Source organism: Ochotona curzoniae, unplaced genomic scaffold (assembly GCF_017591425.1).
Source record: "Ochotona curzoniae isolate NIBS_2020 unplaced genomic scaffold, NIBS_Ocur_1.0 scaffold_4701, whole genome shotgun sequence".
Taxonomy (NCBI): domain Eukaryota; kingdom Metazoa; phylum Chordata; class Mammalia; order Lagomorpha; family Ochotonidae; genus Ochotona; species Ochotona curzoniae.
Window position 1 is genome coordinate 38,498,860 of NW_024467122.1, and position 20,776 is coordinate 38,519,635.

General features: G+C 42.5%; 1 protein-coding gene across 4 annotated transcripts in view; it reads left to right on the forward strand.

Moving 5' to 3' along the window:
• Nucleotides 1-20,776, forward strand: part of STXBP6 (syntaxin binding protein 6) — a 235,146-nt gene that overhangs the window by 43,330 nt on the left and 171,040 nt on the right. The window lies entirely within an intron of this gene.

The window sequence follows — 20,776 nt, forward strand, 5'->3', positions numbered from 1 at the left end:
ACGCAGCAAGGCTTATGTCCTGGCCATAAAATAAGCCACCTGCTGGCACATGATTAGATGGATTCATACATTAGGACGTTTTGACTATATGAATTTGAGAATGTAGTAATTATACAGATAATTAGTTTGTCCTTGGTATATCATGTAAGTTATACTGATGTATGTTCACTGATAAGAGAATAAGGAGCATAAGTAACAGATTGAAAACTATTTTCTTCCGTGGACAATGTTTTGTTTTTTTCAAAGATGTATTTATTTTGATTACAAAGTCAGATATACAGAGGAGGAGAGACAGAGAGGAAGATCTTCCATCCGATGATTCACTCCCCAAGTGAGTGCAATGGCTGGTGCTGTGCCGATCCGGAGCCAGGAGCCAGGAGCCTGGAGCCTCTTCTGGGTCCACAGGTGCAGGGTCCCAAGGCTTTGGGCCATCCTCGACCACTTTCCCAGGCCACAAGCAGGGAGCTGGATGGGAAGTGAGGCCTCCAGAATTTGAACCGGCGCCCATATGGGGTCCTGGCATGTTCAAGGCAAGGCCTTTAGCCATTAGGCTATTGCACCAGGCCTGAACATAATGTTTTTTGTCAATTCTTGAAAATGGCCAAAGTTTAACTTTAAAAATATATATATATATATTCATTATCTTCATTTACATGAGAGAAAGCATGAAAGTGAAAGTACACCCCTGCCCATGTGCTAGTTCATTGCCCAAGTGCCACAACAGATCAGCTGGAAATTCAGACCAGGTCTGCCGTTTGGATGACAGGGACCCAAAATTTTGCGTCACTACCTACTGGCTTGCAGGGTTCACATTAGCAGGAATCTGCAGTCAGGAGCTTGGGCCAGGATTCAAACTCAGATACTCTGCTATGTGATGCAGGTATTCCAACCCTTATTTTAACTACTATCCCAAATGCCTGTCCATTTCAGGGGTCATTTAAAATGTATAGTAAAATAATATTGCACTCAGCAAATGGCTCCAGTAACTCCATCCAGGTCTCCTATGCAGATGGAAGGAACCCAAATATTTGATCCATCAGTTTCTGCTTTTCCAGTCACTTCAGCAGGAAGATGGGACTTGAACCAACCTTTTGATATAGAATGGTGGCAGCTTAGCATGCTGTACCACAATGTTGGCCCAGAATTGAATTTTTAAGATCTTTAAATTTTATTGGAGAGTCAGATATACAGAGAGGAGGAGAGAGGAAGATATTCCATCTAATGATTCCTTTCCTCTGGCTGTAATGATCAGAGCTGAGCCAATCTGAAGCCAGGAGCCCAGAGCTTGTTCCAGGTCTCCCATGTGGGTGCAGGGTCCTAACACTTTGGGCCATCCTCGACTGCTTGCCCAGGCCATAGGCAGGGAGCTGGGTGGGAAGCAGGGCTGCCAGGATAGGAACCAGTGCCCATATAGGATCCTGGCACATGCAAGGCGAGGATTTTAGCCACTAGGCTATCGTGCACCTCCCCTGCTTTTTAAAAATCTGTAATGCATACAACTTAAAAAATACTTACTTTGAAAGTCAGAAAGTGAGATCTGGAGTTACCTGCTGCTTTCCCAGGCCATTAGCAGAAAGCTGGGTAAGAAATGGAACAGAGCCAGGACTTGAACTGGCACCCATAGGGGATGTTCAGCTTTACTGTCGATACCACAATGCCAGTTTGGAGACTGAGTTCTTGAGCTATCACCTGCTGCTTCACAGGGAATGCGATAATAAGAAGCTAGAAGCAGAAGGGAAGCTAGAATTTGAACCACAGACACACTCTCTGATATGTAATGTGGGTATCCCAAGCAGTGTCTTAAGTACCACATCAAATGCCAGCCTCTAAATTTACCTTTAAAGTCCATTCTTCATGAATTTTGGAAGTCCCCGCATATAACTTGATTGAACAAGCTTTTATGTTTGTCACAGTTTCGCTTGAACTGAATTGTCTTTTAGTCTGAAGATTATTCTGTGTCATTGCAGCTTCACATTTACATTTGTCTCCACGTTGCCCTTGTTCCTTCTGGCCCAAGGTCCTGCTGCTCATCCATACTCAATGTCAGCTTTCATTATACCCAGACTGGTTCTCTACTTTATGTGCATCTTCTTGTGTTTTTATTTCATCCATTTCTTACACTTAGTGATTTTCCCATTTTTCTTTAGTTTGTGTGCACAGACTGACCTTTGTAGGATATACAAGAATATTAAAACATTTGTGTGCCCACTGTGGGTACTACTTTCTGTACTTTGAGTAACTGTCACATTTCACTCAAATGATCTCCTGATGTGGTAGTTAAAAACATTGTTTTAGAGCTAAGGAAACTGAAGTACGCAGAAAAGCACGAATACTGTGATTAGGGACAATTGTCAGGGCTGTGATTCAAGCATAAGGTAAGTTGACTGCAGAACCTTGTACCTGTCTTCTCTATAGCGCTCAGTTACTGGAAAGGGTGTGTTTCTGTGCATTCACGTGTCTTTGTATAATCATGAGCTGTGCCTATGCTACCAAAACTTCTCTCCCCTAGTGGAAAAGAAGAAGCAAGGATTCTGTATCTGATGCAAATAAACATGACTGAGATTCAACTAAACCTCACAGGCGAGGATTTGGGAATTATTAGGTTGGATGAATTTCTAGGAACATAGCAGAAAAAAGTGAGTCTGAGATTCAGATTTAAGTTGGCTATTGGAAGTCTACAAAAGAATTGAGCTTGAGAAAGGAAGGCAGGGAAAGAAAGGCCCAGGACCAGGCATATGATTTATTGAGAAAATCAAAATATGGTAAAGTAGCCATGGAGAGTGGAAACAATTGTGTATTTTTAAGAGCTAGGCAAGTTTAAAGAGCAATTTTTCCTCTTGTTCTATCGTGCCATTTTAACCTCACTTCAGGGCTTGTCTCAAAATAATTAACAGTATAGAAAAGGAAACATATCATCCCTTCTTAGGTGTTATTGATCCCAAGAGATCAAAGGAAAACATAAATGATTAATTGAATTCTCAAAGACTAAAGCTTGAATGACATAACATTATGCTTATTCAGCAAGACTAATTCTACTTATTAAATGGCCAAGAAAATAATTTAAAAACCTAGATGGGTTTGAGTAGTGTGTGACCCATCATAAGTTAATTTAAAATATAGGAAGTAAGTGTTGAGACGTTCACTTAGGTTTGTTGCACTTACCTTTAAGATTGCAAAACTATAGAACAATTTAGCCATTTATTTTATTACCTCAACTATTTCAGGTGGGACAGTGGAGAATGGGTTCCAAATATAGATAATCCCTTCCAGTTTATGTACTAAATCTATGTAGCAAGATCAATGTAAAGTGATCTCTCATTGGAGCACTTTATTGAGTTGTGAAAGTGATTTCAGATATATAGCTTACTGGGTTTAGAAGAGTTTCTAAAATCTGGCATGTGGGGCTTGTGAAAGAAAGAGTCAGCTTTTCTGGATCTTAGTAAACATGGTCTTTTAGAATGAAGTTGGAGTCGAGCTGGCCCTCTAAAGAGGGTAATAAGTGCATACAGGCAAGTTTGGTTGGTATCTTTCAAAGGCAAAGGCAGTGGGTTTGGCAGTCCAGTCCGATCCTGCTCACTTCATACTCTGCCCTCATGCAAACCAGTGGGAGCTGCAGCCTAGTTGGGGCGATGCCCCATAACCCCCACCAGGCCTGCCCCCTACCCTGATTCCCATGCTTGCCGCTATGTACTGCAGACTTACTCAGTCTGTCCCACATCCCATTCAGCTCTCGTACATGTCCAATGGGCATTGAAACCTAGTCAAGCTAACCAACCCTACTATCCAACCCACACACATACTGGCGGGTGCCTTTCTGTCTTGCCACCCCTGCCCCTGTCCTGGTTTTTGTGCTCTCCAGTGGGAGTGGTAACCCAAGAGGGAGGTGCCCACTATTTCCCTACTAGGCCACTCCCACTCCCGGATTATGCACTTTCCAGATGGTTCTGGAGCTTAACTTGATAGATTAAGCCCCCAGTGCCAGCCTCAGGCAGCAGATGCTGCAGCAAAGCCCAACCAACCCTTACCCACTGTATTCTTACTGGTGCAAATAAAGAACAATCAGCCCAACCTGGCTGTTCTCTGATGTAGCTCACATGAGGCCCACAGGTGTTGTATCCCTGCCTGGTCTGGTGTGCCCCCATCCCAACTCATGCTGTCCAGTGGGAGTGGTTGTCCAGCAGGGGAGCCCACATTCCCCCTGCCAGCTTTGCTCCCTCCCTCCCTGGTTCTCACATGTGCTGTTTGGGCGCTGCAGCCACATCTGCTACGGCTCACCTCACCTTGGCATTCCATAATGTGCACTGGTTTGTGTCGTGATCGAACCCGACCCAACTTACTCTCTCTGTTCTGGTGCTCGGATTTACCAGCGAGTGAGGTAAACTGGTTCAGCCTGGTCTGCCCCCGACCTATGCCAAATGTATGCCGGTGGGTATCTTTCTCTGACCTGGGCTGGGTTGCTCCCTATTGTGGTTCTTGCGTTCACCTGCAGGGACTGTGTCCCGACAGAGGACTTTCCCAAGCTCCTCCATCAGAACATCTCCCTATGCCAGATCTTGGGCATACTGGTGGGTCCATGGGCCAAGCCCCCTTGCTGGCCTTCAATCTATTCTGGTTCTTACTGTTGGATGTATCAGCCCAGCCAAGACTTGTTCATACCCAGACATGGCTCAGTAGGGGCAGAGACCTAGCCTAGTCCATCCTACATCTACCCAGTTCTCCAGAGCACCAGATGGTGCTGGCATCTAGCCTGGTTAGGTGTATCCAGCCCTAGTTCACACTTGTGCTAAGGGAGATTGCAGCCATATCCAGACCAGAACACAGCCCCCACTCCAGCCCCCTCACTCTCCTGTGGGAACTCTCATAGCTCCCCAACTGAGCCTATTTCCAGCCCTAGATCACACATGTGCCAGTGGTTGCTCTGACCCAGTTGGCTTACCCCTCACCTGTCTTGGCCTTTGCCGTCAATGCTGTGTCCTAGTATCCCTGGCTCATGCAGACCAGTCAGTGTAAGAGCCTAGTGCAGCATGAACTGTGCTCCGTCCTGATTCTGTTCTTCCTTGTGAGTTAAGGTTTGCTTGGCCCTGCCCAGTCAGCCCCCTTCCAGTTGCAGTTCGGCCCACCCCACATCCTACTTTAGGATGCACATTTGGGTGCTGGTGTCTTGACCTGCCCAGACTGTTGTCAGTTGCTTTACCTGTAAGTGATGGCAGGTTCCATGGTCATACCTAACTCAGCCCATTGCCACCCCAGCTTGCAAGCTAACCTGCAGGACTTGTATTTCCACAGGGTTTGGCCCATACTTCCAACAGAATCTACCCCCAGACCTGGTTCTCTCATGTGCTATTCAGTGTCCTGATCCTGCCAAGTGTGAGCTGTCCACTGTTCCACCACTCAGTCAGGTTCTGCTACCTAGCCCTGCCAGACAGGCTCCCATCCATAGCTTTCGTGTGGACTGGTATGTGGCAGGCATTGATGCTCTACACTAACAGCCTGTCTCAGGATTCCCATTTGAGCTGGTGAATCAGTCTGGCCCAAATAGATCTTTTGGACTCTCCCCTCCAAACCACTAAATCTCAATCCCCACACTTGCCAGAAAGTTCCGTGACCCCATTGCTGGGACTCACCAGAATTCATCCCTCACCTACACTCACACTGGCCTAATTCATGGATGTCCTTAGGAAGCAGTAACATATCTTACAAACCCCAGAGTTCGCTGCCAGGCAGCCAGCAGGCAGAGCCTGGCACAGTTGGTGCACTGGCTGCCGAAAGCTTAGGACTCGGTCACCGCTTATTGGCAGTGACTTTGGCCTGAGTCCCCAGCATTGGGTCTGGCCTGACTGGGGCACACCCCGCAGGTGCCACACTGCAGGGGGCTGCTTTTGCCCCAACCCCATGGCTAGGTATTCTGGCTGAACACGAAAGTACACACAGTTAACAGGCATTGTTATTACTGCTGTAATGAAGTTCAGACCTCTTAGACAAAGTGCTGTCTAAACTAGGGACAAGTTAACTGGGTAATGCTAAGTGCTTGGCAGTGTTAAAGCTATGGGCATATCATACAAAACAGTGACATGTAGTCTTGGGAGAAGCAGCAATAAGAATTATGTCATTGGGAGGAGGGCTACCAAATGCCACAGGTTCCAAATTGCCATATTGAGCCGGGAATGGAGAGGATGGGTGGGATCATGTCCTGGCTCTCACCAGGAGTGCCGTGTGAGAAGCAGGGCCCCAGGGTAGTGAAATCATGGAGAGAAGGTAATTTGAGATCTCCTTGTGTCTGTCACAAAAGTGTGTCTTCCAGGCATTCTTGCTGTTTCTTTCTCTTTTAAAGATGACATATTTAGTGTGGTTTGAATTTGTGGGGAACCATAACCTTGAATTGGTTGATTTTATCCTTATGTAAAGTACAAAAGTCATCTTGCATTAATATGTCTTTTGACTGGATTTGTTTTGCCTTTGGGGATGATAAAAGCTCAGTGAGCTGAGCGTCTAGTGTAGGCAATTGAACTTCTCTGTATATTTAGAACTATGATCTAGCTGTCATTTAACCATCCACACCCTTTAATAACAGCAGTTCTTCATTCAAATCAATCTGTTCTCCCATTGACCTTAAGAACTGACCTAGCAGCAGTTAGGTCTACTATATGAATAAAGACACTGAGACAGATGCTTATCTTAGCTTATTTGTCACTGCTTTTTCACTTGCATGTAGCAGCAGCTTATTGAAATCACTTGAGGGGAATGGGGGCTTTTCAGATGCTACATATGAACCAGAAGGAGGGATAGACCCAGGAATTCTGGGTGCTTGTCCCTCTACCTGCCTCCTTCTCTCCTCCTCCTCTCTGTCTCCTTCACCCTCACTTCTTCCCTCTCCCTATCTCCTCCTCACTCCCCCCCCCTGCTTTTCTCTGCTTCTCATTCTCTCCCTCTCTTTCTGCATATCTGTACCATTCTTTTCTCAGCACACTGGCTAGGGGTAGGCAATTTGTCTAGCAGGTAGAATGTCATATGGGACAACTGTGTCCCCTGTGGGAGTACCTGAGTTTCAGTCCTGATTCCAGCTTCTTGCTAATGAGCACTATAGTGGGGATGGGGGAGCAGCAGATAACTGGGTCAGATTGAGCTCCACGTTCCTGGTTTTTTGCCTGGCCAGGCTTCAGGTGTTACAGCTGGGAATTGGAACTAGTAAAAGGGCAACATCACTCCATCTCTCCCTTCTAAAATAAAAGATCAGCTTTCTTGTAACTTTTGTATGTAATCAGTCCTCTGAACTCCTCTCTGCATCTTTACTGACCTTCAGCTCCCATTACTCATTGGATGTTCGCTCTGTTTTATTTCTCATCTTTCCAAGCAGGACCATATTTAACTAGCTGGGATTAGGGTTCTCCCTCTGTTATGTTCAACGTAGAGTGGGGAGGCAACCTCTTGTGGCTCAAAAAAAAAAAATCAGGAAGTTGGGCAGCTTGTTTCAGAAGCACAAAGTGAGAAGTAAAGCATTCTGAGATGTGATGCTTCTCTACTTGGTCCATAATTCATTTCATATAGTTCCAAAGAACTTTAACATAACTTGGTAAGTCATAGGAAAAAACACACATTCTCTTATCCTTTCTCCAACAAAAAGCATCCTGAAGTCATAATCATCTGTTACTTTGAAAAGCAGCCCTTAGACCACTTAAAAAGCACCATCTCAATCGATATCTACAAGTTCCAACTATATCCCTTACAACCCTGGTTCAAGATTTGGTTGACCTGTTTTGTACTCGTGGACTGCATGCTGTCTCCGCCATACATTGTTACGTGCAACAGTGAGGACTCTATGCTCATTTAAGAAAAAAGAAACCTCTACTTCTCTGTATAACTCTGAAAAAGACACATTTCATTTGTTGTTAATGACATGGAGCAGAATAGCTGTTTCAGCTCAGATGTGTACCAAGCCAGATTCTTTTCTTTCAACCCTGGTTAAGAAATTAGAGCATCCTCCACATCGGGGACCATGGGATGACATTGGTCATCCCCGGATACTAATGCAGTAGGGCTGCTGGAAACGGCCGTCTCGCCTCCTTTCCAACTTTGCACAGATACAGGAAGAAAAAAGGGGATTGGAGGTAGTTGTCTCATCCACTTTCCCCCATTCCTCTACCCTCCTCACTCTGATCAATGATCCACATGGGCATGCATTCCTCTCAACTATGTAAATATCATCAAAAATGTGAATTTATTATTAAAGAAATTGGAACATCCTAATTTTATAATAGACACAGTGTGTATCTGGATTAGATTCTGTAATCAAACTTGTTTATTCTGAGTATTCATTTTTGGCTAATTTTCATGTGATTTAATTGCATAGAAAATTAAAAGCTGGTTTTCTGCTCTGCATGGACATGATTTTTTTCATTTGTATTTATCATTTGTGCTTTCTCTTCCCCTCTAACTACTAGTGAGCTATCTTTACATTTCCACACTACTCAAAGGTAAATGATAAATGAAGGATAGAATTAGAATGGTGGAAATAAGCATAGTCATAACTAAGCATCAAGGAGCACTGCCACCAATACTGTACCCAAGTCACCAAACAATGCAAATAGCTTCATTGCCCAAGTAAGGCATTGCATTTTCATTTTAAGAACGTTATTGACTTCTATGTGTTTTAATTTATTTTTCCTAATTTATCCAATAAAAGCTCCTGATATTCAAGCCTACACTCTTTGTTTCAGGGCTTCCCAACTGTAACTGGGTTGGATTGGGCTTACATGATAGAAAATCATTCTGTCAACACTGACACAAGTATCTATAACCACTGGTGTTTTTAAGAACACTAATAGTCAATGACCATTCCTTTTTATTTCTCTTAAAAGTATTTATTTATTTGAAAGGCAGGGTGAGAGAAAGAAACAAAGAGACATTCCATCCCTTGGATCACTGTCCAAAAGGCTGTGATGGATGGAACTGGTTCAGGCTGAAGCCAGGAGCTTGGAACTTCTATCCTGGTCTCCCACAGGGATGCGTGGGTGCGGACACTTGAACCATCTTCTGCTGCTTTTCCAGGTGCACTAGCAAGGATCTAGATCCAAAGTGAAGCAGCTCAGGCTTGAACCAGTGCTCCAATGAGATGTAGACATCTCAGGCAGCACCCTTCTATGCCACAATGTCAGTCCCTTGATGAGCATTGTTGAATATACATTATTTTGCCCCATTTGGTTAGTGATTTTTCTTTGGAGAAATTAATGGAAGTAGAATTGCTATCATTCAAATGATTTGGCAAATAAAACAGAAGTGCCCTGTGGAAATTGATACCGGTTTGCTAGTGTCTCCCACTGGCACCTCTCTTGGACACAACTTTTACCTGCTTCTTACTATACAATCTACTTGGTGGTACTTCATTGGAGTAGTTGCCATGTTCATGAGGGAGAGAATGTAAGTTTATAAAAAACTTCTAAGATGGCTATGTGATGTAAATATTTGCCTTGATTTTTACTCATCTAATGCCCCTGGTTCAGTTCCTCCAAATTGCTGGCATGATTTCTTGATATCTACTTTATTCTTCCAGTGGACAGTAGTATAGGTACCTTTTTGGGCGAATGAGGAATGCCTTTTTGCAAATCTATTCTTACAGCTTTCTTCAATACGTCACTTTATTTGGTGTCCATACCAGGTTCTACATCTTCAGTAACTGATCGGGAATCAGTCACTGAATAAGCCAGGGCAGCTTGGATGATGAAGGTCAGATTGTTTTGAATGTTGAGACCAGGGAGTGGTAGGACCTAGTGAACTTGAGATTGTGAAGATGTGATGCAGGCTTTGTGTTGCCAAGACCTTCCTTCCGATTCTCCAGAATAACTCAGAAATCTCTTTTACATAAAATACACATCTTTGAAAATGTGTTTAAGTCAATAAAGCTTGTTTTTGTGAAATTCTTCATTTGTGACCTCAGGTCTGTCCCCTCCCACTTCAGTAGGCTTCTCTGTACAATTTTAAAAGTAGTTTTCCTTCCATGAAGCCCCTGGCATGACGCTTAGTACTTAATGGACACTTGCAGAGTTCCTGTTTGTCTCAGGCACCTTAAAGCCACTTGGCCATGGCCAGTTTGTTTGCTTGCTGTTCTGGGTATGTGAGGGGTCTGTACTTAAATGGCTCTCTGCAGAGTGTTCTCCACATTCCACTGTGGGCCAGGATCTTTCTCTCAGCTGAAGCAGCCCTGGTTCAGGTGCCTGGTGGAAGCAGAGGCCAGAGCAGGGCTATGTTCTAGGTCACAGTGCTGATTGCTTCCTAAAGCATTCCTTATGGCTTTCCATTGAAGTGGATCCACCTGAATAGTCTGCGCAGGCAGACATAATTAAATTCTTTAATTGCATTTAAAGATGAGGTTGAATAGAGGATATCCTGGTACCAGCCTATGCAGGATTATACTGTCCCTGCTTCTTCTGCTGCTCTGGAAGAGCAACTTCAGACTTTGCCGGTGCCTGATTTCCCCATCTTTCTCCTTTACTAGACTACCTGTTCCTTGGATATGCTTAATTTGATGGTGATCTTCTATTCTCACCACTAGCCCAGGACACAGAAGTTGTTCAGTTAGTATCTGTTCAATGAAGGATAGTGCCTGTCCTGTCCCTAGTTGAAACTTAGCAAAGAACAGTATGCACTAAAAATATTCACAAGGCCAAATGAATGACCTCTAGGAAGACTAGGAGCATTTGTCTCCATTCTGTTTGATTTTTCTGTCTGATTAGCGAAAATGATTGTGGTGATTATTCTTTATCCCTTTGCCTAATTGCAGAACCCGCAAGACCTGTGTAAGTTGATGGCTTCCCAACTGTCACTGATTTGCAACCTGTTGATTTTTCTGCTTCCCTTCACTAGCATGAACTCCAAAAGGGACAAAACTTTGATCCTTAATGACTAGGACACTGCCATCATGTTAAATAAGTGAATGTCTTAGGCCAGCTTTACTCTTTTCCATTTTGTTTCTTTTTCCATTTTTTTTTTAAGTTCTCTGTATCTTGTGGGTAACAGTGTTCATTCACAGCTGGGGCAGACTTCGATTGACTATCATTATTTTCTTGCTAGGCAGCTTAGTTCCGTATGGTGAAGCAGAGGGAAGCAGTGGAAATAGGAGAGAGTTACAGGACAAGGACCAATCCCTTCTTTTACTTGCCTGGAAGAGATGGTTATGTCTTGCCAACTCTATTGTAAATTTGGAAATGAAATAGGGTGCCATTTGAGGAAAGACTATGCCAAATACATTGTGGTGTACATATTTTGCAAATGTAAGTTCATTAATTTGTCTTTGTTTCATGGGGGCAGGCCCCCAGGTGGGTGCACGCGGATCAGAGAGCTAATTTCCCTAACTTCATTCTTCATCCTGTATAACAGCTTTATGAGGTTGGTGGCATTGTCCCATTGTAAGCTAAGGATGGAATTCTCAGAGATACATAATTTTCCACAAGTATTAATCATCAAGTAAGCTCAAACTCAGATCCTCTGACAAGAATGGAGTTCTTTGTACCATCTGCCATCTCTCAGGTTGGGGGCAGGGGAGAAATGACTACTGATCCCAGGTTCTAGGTCCTGGTCCTGATCACATGTGCTTGCAATATCCTTTTGAAAGTGTTGATCATACTAGGGCAGTATTCAGCACTAAAGACTGCATCACAAGTTATTTCTGAAACAGGCTGATTAGAAAGGGACTGACAGTGAATGGCAGTAGAGCTGATTGAATGAGGCAGAGTTTGCATTTGCATATGGAGCTTGAGTCTGACTTGGATTTGTAGGGCATTCTGTGACACCTCAAGACAGAAGACTAGAGATGGCTACCTTCCCACCCATTCCATCACATTATTGGTGACTTCACCATTATATGGAGATTTCACCATTATATGGTGCCACATCATAACCAAAGCATTCTAGTTCATTGCTTCTGGAGAGTCTCAAATGAACCTGTAAATATTTCAGTTACCCAGTAAGACCTTGTGCAGCTGCATGTGAAAATCAGAATAATTCTGGCATTTCTAAGAACATTTTAATAGAGCCCTGATTACAGATTGCAGACACCTGGTGGTGTTTTCATGCTGAGGCAGGAGACCAGAACTGAGCTTGATAGATTACTATTCTGTTACCTTATTGTTTGCCAAGGCCTGGAATAGGTGCTGAGAAACCCTTGCAATGTCTAGTCCAGGCGCCTGACATGGTTAGTTTGGGCTTTCAGGGGGCTAATATTGCCAGAATGTTCATTTGCAAACTGGCGATAGGCTTGCCACTGCTGAGCAGTGTTCTGCTGCCAGTGTTCTACTGTTCAGAGCCTTTAGAGTGTAGTGCAGGCTCCCCTAAGAAGTCTGTGGGTTGGGACATGGCCAAAGTTATTCTGTGCTGCTTGGAATAACCCAGGTTATTCCATTTGGGCAAACCATCATTGCTTTTGGCCTCAAAAACCCAGTGAGAAAACATAAGCTGTGAAAATTCAAGGGGAAAAAAGTGATAACCAAAAGTCAAAACCTATGGGCTAGAGAGATTCTATTTCAGCACTTACTTTCATACCAATTCCCAAGGAAAAAAAAGAATCCAAGTCCTAGTATGATTAATCATATTTTTTCTCCCTGCTTTCCCAATGTATCACTAGTTCTTCCACAGAGTTGGAGCTACTGTGATTACTTTCATGCATCTTTATTTTTATGTTCCAAGATAATTACAGTAAAATGGAGAGCAGTGTCTAAGGCTCATCTTTAGTTCAAAGACTTTGGTGTTATCCTCTGGACTTCAGTGTCATCCTCTGGACTTCAGTTTCTTTCTAAGCTAGGTGAGAGAATCTGACGAGATAATCACCAAGGTCACTCACTCTGTACTATTATACTGTTAAAAAGAACACCACCATCCTTTCCTCTTCATAGGTGTGAACTTAGGTGTAAGCTGCTGGAGGCCCCAGAAAGGTGGAAGGGGATGGTTGCCTGTGTCTGCGAAAGTCTTGCTGAGATCCTTTTTCAGTAAAGAGAAATGGATGAAATTTTGAAACTTCCTTTACATAACTTTTAACATTGGTGGAAATTGGGGCATTGCTGCTTGCAAAACCAAGGTTGCTTGAAACAAAGAGTGAAATAGAAGGCTCAGAAAGAGGGGCCAAGGAAAGTAACCAGGAGGCCCAAGCTGGGCTTTTGAAATACCAAAGGTGAGCAATGAAGTAAGAAGTTTCCATCGAGAACCTTTGAAATTCATGCCTTCCTGATTTAAGCCTTTTCAGGTTGTTAAATAACCCACAAGGTTCCTAAAGTGCCTTCTGGGAGCCACCATAGGCCTTCCCTGGGAAGGGATTCCTAATGCAAATTGCTGGCCTAAGAAGGAGGGTGACCAGCAGCTGTGATGAGATAGGCACTGCCCTGCTTATGAAGACAGATCTGCCATGGAATCTCTCTGCTAGCGTTTTATCAATTACAGTTTTATTTGTGGAATCAAAGCAAGACTTCACTTAAGGAGGCCGTGTTTTTCTCTTTGCCAACTCCCTAGAATGTTGCATACAGCTGAGATGAACAGATACCCAGAAAGAATGAGTTCGGACTGAACCGGATTCATTATCTTTACAGCTGCTGGACAGGAATGATACCAGTCTCATCCAGCAGAAAGCGAGTCTGATTGGAAATAAGTCTGAGAAGGGGTTGAATTTGTCCTGATGTATTTGGAATGTGTTCCTGCCACACCTTGTCTGTCCTTTGTCACTTCTGTGCCCTGAGACAGTAAGGAAAAACAGACTCTTCCAGAGTCAGCTTGCAAGGATCAGATCCCTGTTGTGCCTTTGAAGAGTTCTGTGTTCCTGAGCAACTTATTTTGCCACTCTGAGCTCTGGTTCCCTCATCAGAAAATATCATCTCTCTCCCTTGTGTGTCAATATATTAGTTTTGATTACTAACATGTGTTTAAGTGTCTACATCTCTCATCAGAGAGATCTCAGATTGTGTGGGGTAGCTGACAGGAGAGAAGTTAGGAGGGAGCCCTTCCTCCACCATTCAATTTATACCACACAGGCATAAATGCATGAACTTGACAATTGTAAACACCAATTAAGATAGAAATTGCAACCCGTGGTCAGAGCAGAAGTTTTAATGAAACTTACTGGGAATTACGTTGAAGTTGAAGCATTAAAGGGCAAGATGTTTGGACAAGTTCAAGTGAAGGGGACCCTGAAATGCCACATTTCTTCTCTGAAAGACATCATGTTGTAAGGAATGGCTTGAACATAAATCCTGACGATTGATAAGATTCTTGCCATTTTGGACTTGGCACCATTTTAAATATCTGCTTCCCCTAGGTTCTTGCACTTCAGGTTGAAATTTTGCTATCTGCCAGTTTGCTGGAATTCTGCAACCCTATTCCCACCAATCCACCCTAACCTCATGGCACCATACCTGATGATCCTATCCACCAATCCCTTGCAGCCCCTCCCCCTAATACCTGCCTACCACTGCATCTACCAATCCCTCATAGCCCATCCATTGGCCATATTCCCAAAATCCCTCATGGCCCCATGACACCCACCCCTGGCCGTAAAGGTACACTCCTGTGTGTGTGCTGCTTCCTTTTTTTTTTTTTTTTTTGGCTTGCTTGCTCTCTTCCTCCTTTAGGAGCCTCCTCCTATCACGGTAGCAGGAAACCCCTCTCTCTCTTCCTCTCTTGCTCTCTCTCTCTTCCCCCACCCATCTGCCTTCCCTCTTTTCCCTCCCTTTCCTGGCAGTCTTCCTCTATTCTGCTTTTTTTCTCATTCCCTGTGGCTGCCTCTCCTGTTGCTAGAATGCTGGAATGAAGATCTCCTGTGTGGCTCGCACAATCTGGCTTCCTGGGTTAATGGCAAAAATTCTAACACATGTCAGAATGTGATACTCTTTGAGCATCAGTTACAGAAAACTCACCAGAGTTTTTTGCAAATGCTATAAGCTGGTGATAATCTCCACATAAGGAGTGCAAGTAGGAAAAAACATTTTTCAATTGATGTGAAATTTAGAGAATACGTATAGGAGATTTTGGTCTAATTTTTAGAATTTTGGAAGACAAACTGTTTTCCCTACTGGCTGTTAGAATTTTATGTTCCATACACTGAATAAATAGTAGTTTTCTTTAAAGGCTCAGCATCTTTTCAGTCTTGTAATCTGGTCTGTTGTAAAGTATATTTGGCTTAGCCAAGAAAATTAAAATATACGTAAGCTTTGACTCAACTAATATCTGATTTAAATGACTGATCTTGCACTGGCTGGAGAGCACATTCATTTGCTTGTTTCCCTATTTTTCTTGATTCTTATTAAAATTATTACTTGTCACAAATCAAGCTCTGCTTTAAGGGAAAAACATCTGAAATGCTAATCAAGTCTTCCTCTTCTACTCATGCATGGTGTTAGTTCAGCCTAGTCTTTAGCGTAGTTTAAGAAACGCACTAATTCAGCAGGTAGTAGAAATCGAGCACGTAATTAAAGTGTTTATGTTCTTGTTAAGTTATTCTGTGTATGGCTTTTTCCTGCATTTAGATATGGTTGGAATAGATTTGGCTACTACCACTATCGTTAGCTCTAAGTGATGCTTTTAGATCACTGTGCTGTCTTCCAGGCTTGCTAGCCAGCTCTTGGACACCACAGTGCATGAGTGCCTAATAAAAACTGAACATGGCCAACAGTTGAAGCTCTTCTTAGTTTTTGTCTTACTATACTTCCTTCCTTCCTTCTCCTTCTCTTTCTCTTCCCCCTCCTCCTGTTTTCTTGATGTGGTTAGATTTCTTTTTGAGGCCTGTGTTTTGGCTCAGTAATCCTGTAATAATCCAAGCCTGGTCTTTTTCTATTACTATGGAATGAACATGTGAGTATTGTACCACCAATTTAACTTGTCTTTAATATGTACAATATGTGAATGTTTAGGTTCTATCCGCTAATCGTTCCTCTGGAGGAACGATGTTAAGATACCTTCACCTTCCCTCAACTGACCTTCCCATTGGCGTATCATAATTTCACGTGCTATTTTATGGTGCTATTTTATGAATTTGTACTACCATTTGTTAATATGTAATAGTTGAAGAGAACCTTAAAAAGTACATGAACAATGGTAAACTTGTTTAAACACATTTCTGTGGTGGAGATGTTAAAACAGTTTGTTCTCTGGCTATTAAACCTAAAAGAAGAATGTGCCTAACACACTTAACACGGAAAGGGATGAACATAGTCTAGGTCTATCATTGAAGCAGACCTGAGTCATTGGCTTAGATTCCTGTAAACATGTCTTCGAGTCCTCTAGAATTGATGCAGTCAGGGAATACAGTGCCAACCATGTCTCTTAGGATCTGGTGGCCTTAGTGCTAGAAAAGCAAGCCTTCTTTTCCTTCCTTAAAGAGTATACCTAGTGGTATAGGACTGGTGCACAGGTGTTCTCTAGATCTCTGTATGTGTGAAGGGCAGGCAGTTTCATGTGTACCTTGGTCATGGGCATTGCATGGATTTCAGTTGCACAAAGCAAGGGTGCTATTTTTCTTTTTTCTCATAGAAGTGCCTTCCATGCCTTATACTTATTCACAGAATTTGTGTCCTTACAACTCTATGCTGCTGGAAATTCACTAATTTCATCTTTGAGGGTCTCAACACTGTGGCTAAACTCAGGTCTTGAGCAAATGTACCTGTTTAATGTGTTTTTCAGGTTTTGGGGATGGAGTTCACCTTCCCCAAAATGTCTGAATGAACACTCTAGACAAGTTATAAAGGAGTAAAGATGCTCTTCTATAGAATCATGAAAATTTACAAATAAAGGAGTTATTAGTATTGTTAGCAATTAAAAGTAATAATAATTGAACTTCACAGAAAAATTTGAGGGGCTAAAATTTTTGTATGTTTGTCCACTGCCACATGCCACAGAAAAACTAAAATTTTCATCTTGAACTACACTATCAGAAATTTAAGTCAAAATTTTGTATAATTGGGCTTATTAACCTTTAGTTAAGTAAACTTTTATAAAGGGACTAAATTGACCTTAAATTATCCCACTGATCTTAATATGTGTAAATGACACTATAAAATTGACTTTCTTTGCATAGCACAATTTTCAGATGCCAGGTGAAGTTTTTGTAGAAAAATTAACAGTTTTAGATTATTTTTAGGTTTAATGATTATGTAGTAACATCTGACTTGTAACATTTGGTATTTATATTCTGGGAAGCTAAAGGGAAATAATTTAACATTTCTCTACTGTGGTTTCAACCTTTACAACATTGAACATTTGTTTGTCAAGGTAATTATGTGCCTTTGTCAAGACATGAAGCATGGAGAAGCAACAAAGAAATGCAATTAGTTGACAGTATTATTCTGCCTTACAAATATTATGTTGGCTACTTGAAAGGATTGGTTGTGGTGAAGAGAGAGCAGCACTGGAGTCCCTTGAGATGAGCAGGCATCCAAACCACTTAGGCCAGAGGTGATAGAGACACAAACCCAAGGCAGATGGAATGAAAATGAGGAAAAACTGGGGGAGACCATAAGACTTGATAATTACTTATTTGTCATAAGGGTTGGGAGATTTCCAAGAAGAGGAATTGTCCAAGTAGATTCTCAGTGGAAATCTTTAGCCTGCAGCTCAATAGACTTCCTTCCTGATTTAAAGCAAGAAGAGCAGCGTGATCTAGATGCACGATTAGGGTATTCAGAGTGTAGGTGGGATCTGAAGTTGCATTGGCGGAATTTCAAAACAGAATGGCAATGCAGAATAGTCTAATTTTGCAGAAAAGTCATCCTGTTTCTAAATTATTTGGATCACTTTGTCACTGTACTAACAAAATTTTAGGAGAAAGAGTAGTTGATTCTCCCCTAAAATCTCCTGGGGTGATATCAAGACTGAGGACTCCCAAATTTGATACCGGCATGCTGATAATTGCATGTATCAACATGTTGAGTGTTGAGTCATGTTAACTAAGTTCTGAGGCTGAAATCTAAAAGCAAGAATTGTGCCCACTCACTCACAAAAGGAGAAGTGTAATGGTCACACCCATGAGAAAAATGGCTTTGGCACAGCTAGGGCTAAGACATAAGCAGAAGATTGCATCTGAAATATGGGATCAGATCAGTGAGAAGGTGGATCAAATCTGTGTATGAAGTTAAACATGGCCTCAAAAAGGAGACTCTTTTTTTCCCCCCTCAGATGAGATATACTTAAGGTCTTTAGGTTAGATCCCTCTAGAACTTTCAACTTAATAAAGAATGCTTTGGAGTCCCTGCCACTTTCACTGATCTTCAGATGACAGAGAACAAATCCCAGTTCCACTACCAAAATGGAAGAGATTAGTGTTAGTTTTAGTCAGTTCTTCACCGCGATAGTGAAGTCCTTCAGCCAAGCTAACTTTCTAAGGGAAGAAGTTTATTTGAGGTTCATAGTTCTGGAGGTTCCTGGTCAAATTGAGCAGGCCTCACTAGTCTGGCAGCTGCTATGAAAGTATTATTGTGCTGGCCGAGTTTTTACCTGATAAAGGAGTATCATCTGGCAAAAGATGGAGTGTTCTTACTGTGAGTGCCCATGTGGTCCTTTTGAAAGTCCCCAGAATCGAAACATGGGGGCTCTCCCTAGCAGATTAATCCAACCCATTCACCTCACAAATGCCCCAGCTCCAAATACCATACTAGGATTAAGCTTTCATGCCCATTTAGTGCTATTACAGTAAGACATTAGGTACTAAATCTTAACACATGGGCCACTGGGGAACGTACACCATCAAACTCACAGAAAAACCATAGTGTAGGAGTACCGACATGTCCAACACATATACCCTTTACTTCATCTGACTGATTCTTGAACATTTGAGATCGCAACTTCTACTCTGAAGGATAATCATTTCTGGGCTAGTGGGTGTAGAGGTCCACATTATACGTACTGCCAAAGTGGAGGTGTGTGGAATAAATGGTGTGGTGAGAAGATAAATGAAAGGGGCCATAGAGAAGACTGAAACCAACGGGGATTAGTTTAACTACCATTTAAGATAGACAGCTGTTTTAACTTAAAAATCATTGTAGGTTGGTTTCTTGGCTGGAAAAGCTGTGTAATTATATCCTATTGGAGCTATGGAAGAGGTAAAAAACACTTTTTAAGATTTATTTTATTTTTATTGGAAAGGCAGATATACAGAGAAGAGAGACAGAAAGATCCTCCGTCCAATGATTCACTCCCCAAGTGAGTGCAATGGCCGATGCTATGCCAATCTGAAGCTAGGATCCAGGAGCCTCTTCAGGTCTCCCACGTGGGCGCAGGGTCCCAAAGCTTTGGGCCATCCTCGACTGCTTTCCTGGGCCACAGGCAGGGAGCTGGATGGGAAGCGGGGCCGCTGGGATTAGAACCGGCGCCCATATGGGATCCTGGGCATGCAAGGAGAGGACCTTAACCACTGCGCCACTGTGCCGGGCCCAAAAAACACTTCTTGCTAATGATGGAGATTGAAGTAATTAATGTCATTAATGGATTATGCTTTTCTATTTTACTTCCTTACAGTGAGTCCCTTTTACTATATGATCCCCTCTCTTCCAGTTCTCTCTGTTAGCCTTATCAAGGTGATATTTAAAACACACTCACGTATGGGGCTGATGTGGTGGCATAGGCAGGATTGTGCCCGACATGTAGTGTCAGCATCCCATGAGTGCCAGTTCATATCCGGCTGCTCCCTGTTTATAGTCTGAGAAACTAGCTGAGGATGACTTAAATCCTTGGGGCTCTGTACCCACGTTGGAGACCTGAAGGAGACTCTGGCATCTGGCTTTGGGTTGGCTAAACTCCCACCATTGTGGCCACTGGGGAGTTTGGCCATTTGTCTCTCCTCTATGAAATTCAGTCTTTGAAATAAAAATAAGTAAATCTTTAAAAAAAAATATATATATATATACACATGAAAAGCCTCTGAGTCAGTCGTAGCACCTTCCATATTAGCACTTAGCCAGATGTAGAGTTTCAGACTCATGAGAAGTGAGACTTGGATAAACAAATTTTATTTCATTCACAAATGCTCATGCCCTCTGAAGCAGATAGCTGTATAGAATGTTTTTCTGGGTGCATGTGTTGATGTATGCTCTTGGGGCCACTGGGAAAACTTTATTAAAGAAATTTCTCCTGGTTTTAATTCTTCAACTAGAGGGATGTTCTTTTATTTAATATATATATTTCCTACCAAGAATTTTAAAAAAGTAGTCACCTCTTATGAACCTTGGTTTGTGACGAATATTCCAGTGGTCTTTTGTCGCACATTATCTGGATTGATTTAAGGGAAATGTTTAAGGATAATCAGTCGTTTGTAGAGAATAAACTATCTTAGAATGATTTTTGTGTCATGCTGAGTATAGGGTGGTACGTAGTGCTTCTTCAGCTGGCTCAGTTCTACAGCAGTCTGACCAGTGCTCTAAGCCACGACTGAATACTCTGCCCAACTCCGTAACCAAACCAGAGACCCTTTCTGCACCTTTAATTCTGATTTTGAGTTACTGAACAAACATTGGTTAGTGATTGAGATTTGAACTATGACTAAGATGAAGGAATGGAGAAAGTTTTAGCTTTTGAAAGACAGGGTTAGTCTTCAGACTCAACCATACCATAATAGATACAAATAGGCTGAATGAAGGTGACTAGGAAAGTATAAATTTGTCAAACTAAATATAACCTGAGGGTTGTGAATATGAAGTTTTGGGGGGATTGTGAGTCAGCATCATACTTCCTTATTGTTGCCCACCCACTGCCAGTTAACGACAGGAGTGTAATGGAACTGCTGAATGAGATGCCCAGAATGCTTGGCATTAGTCAT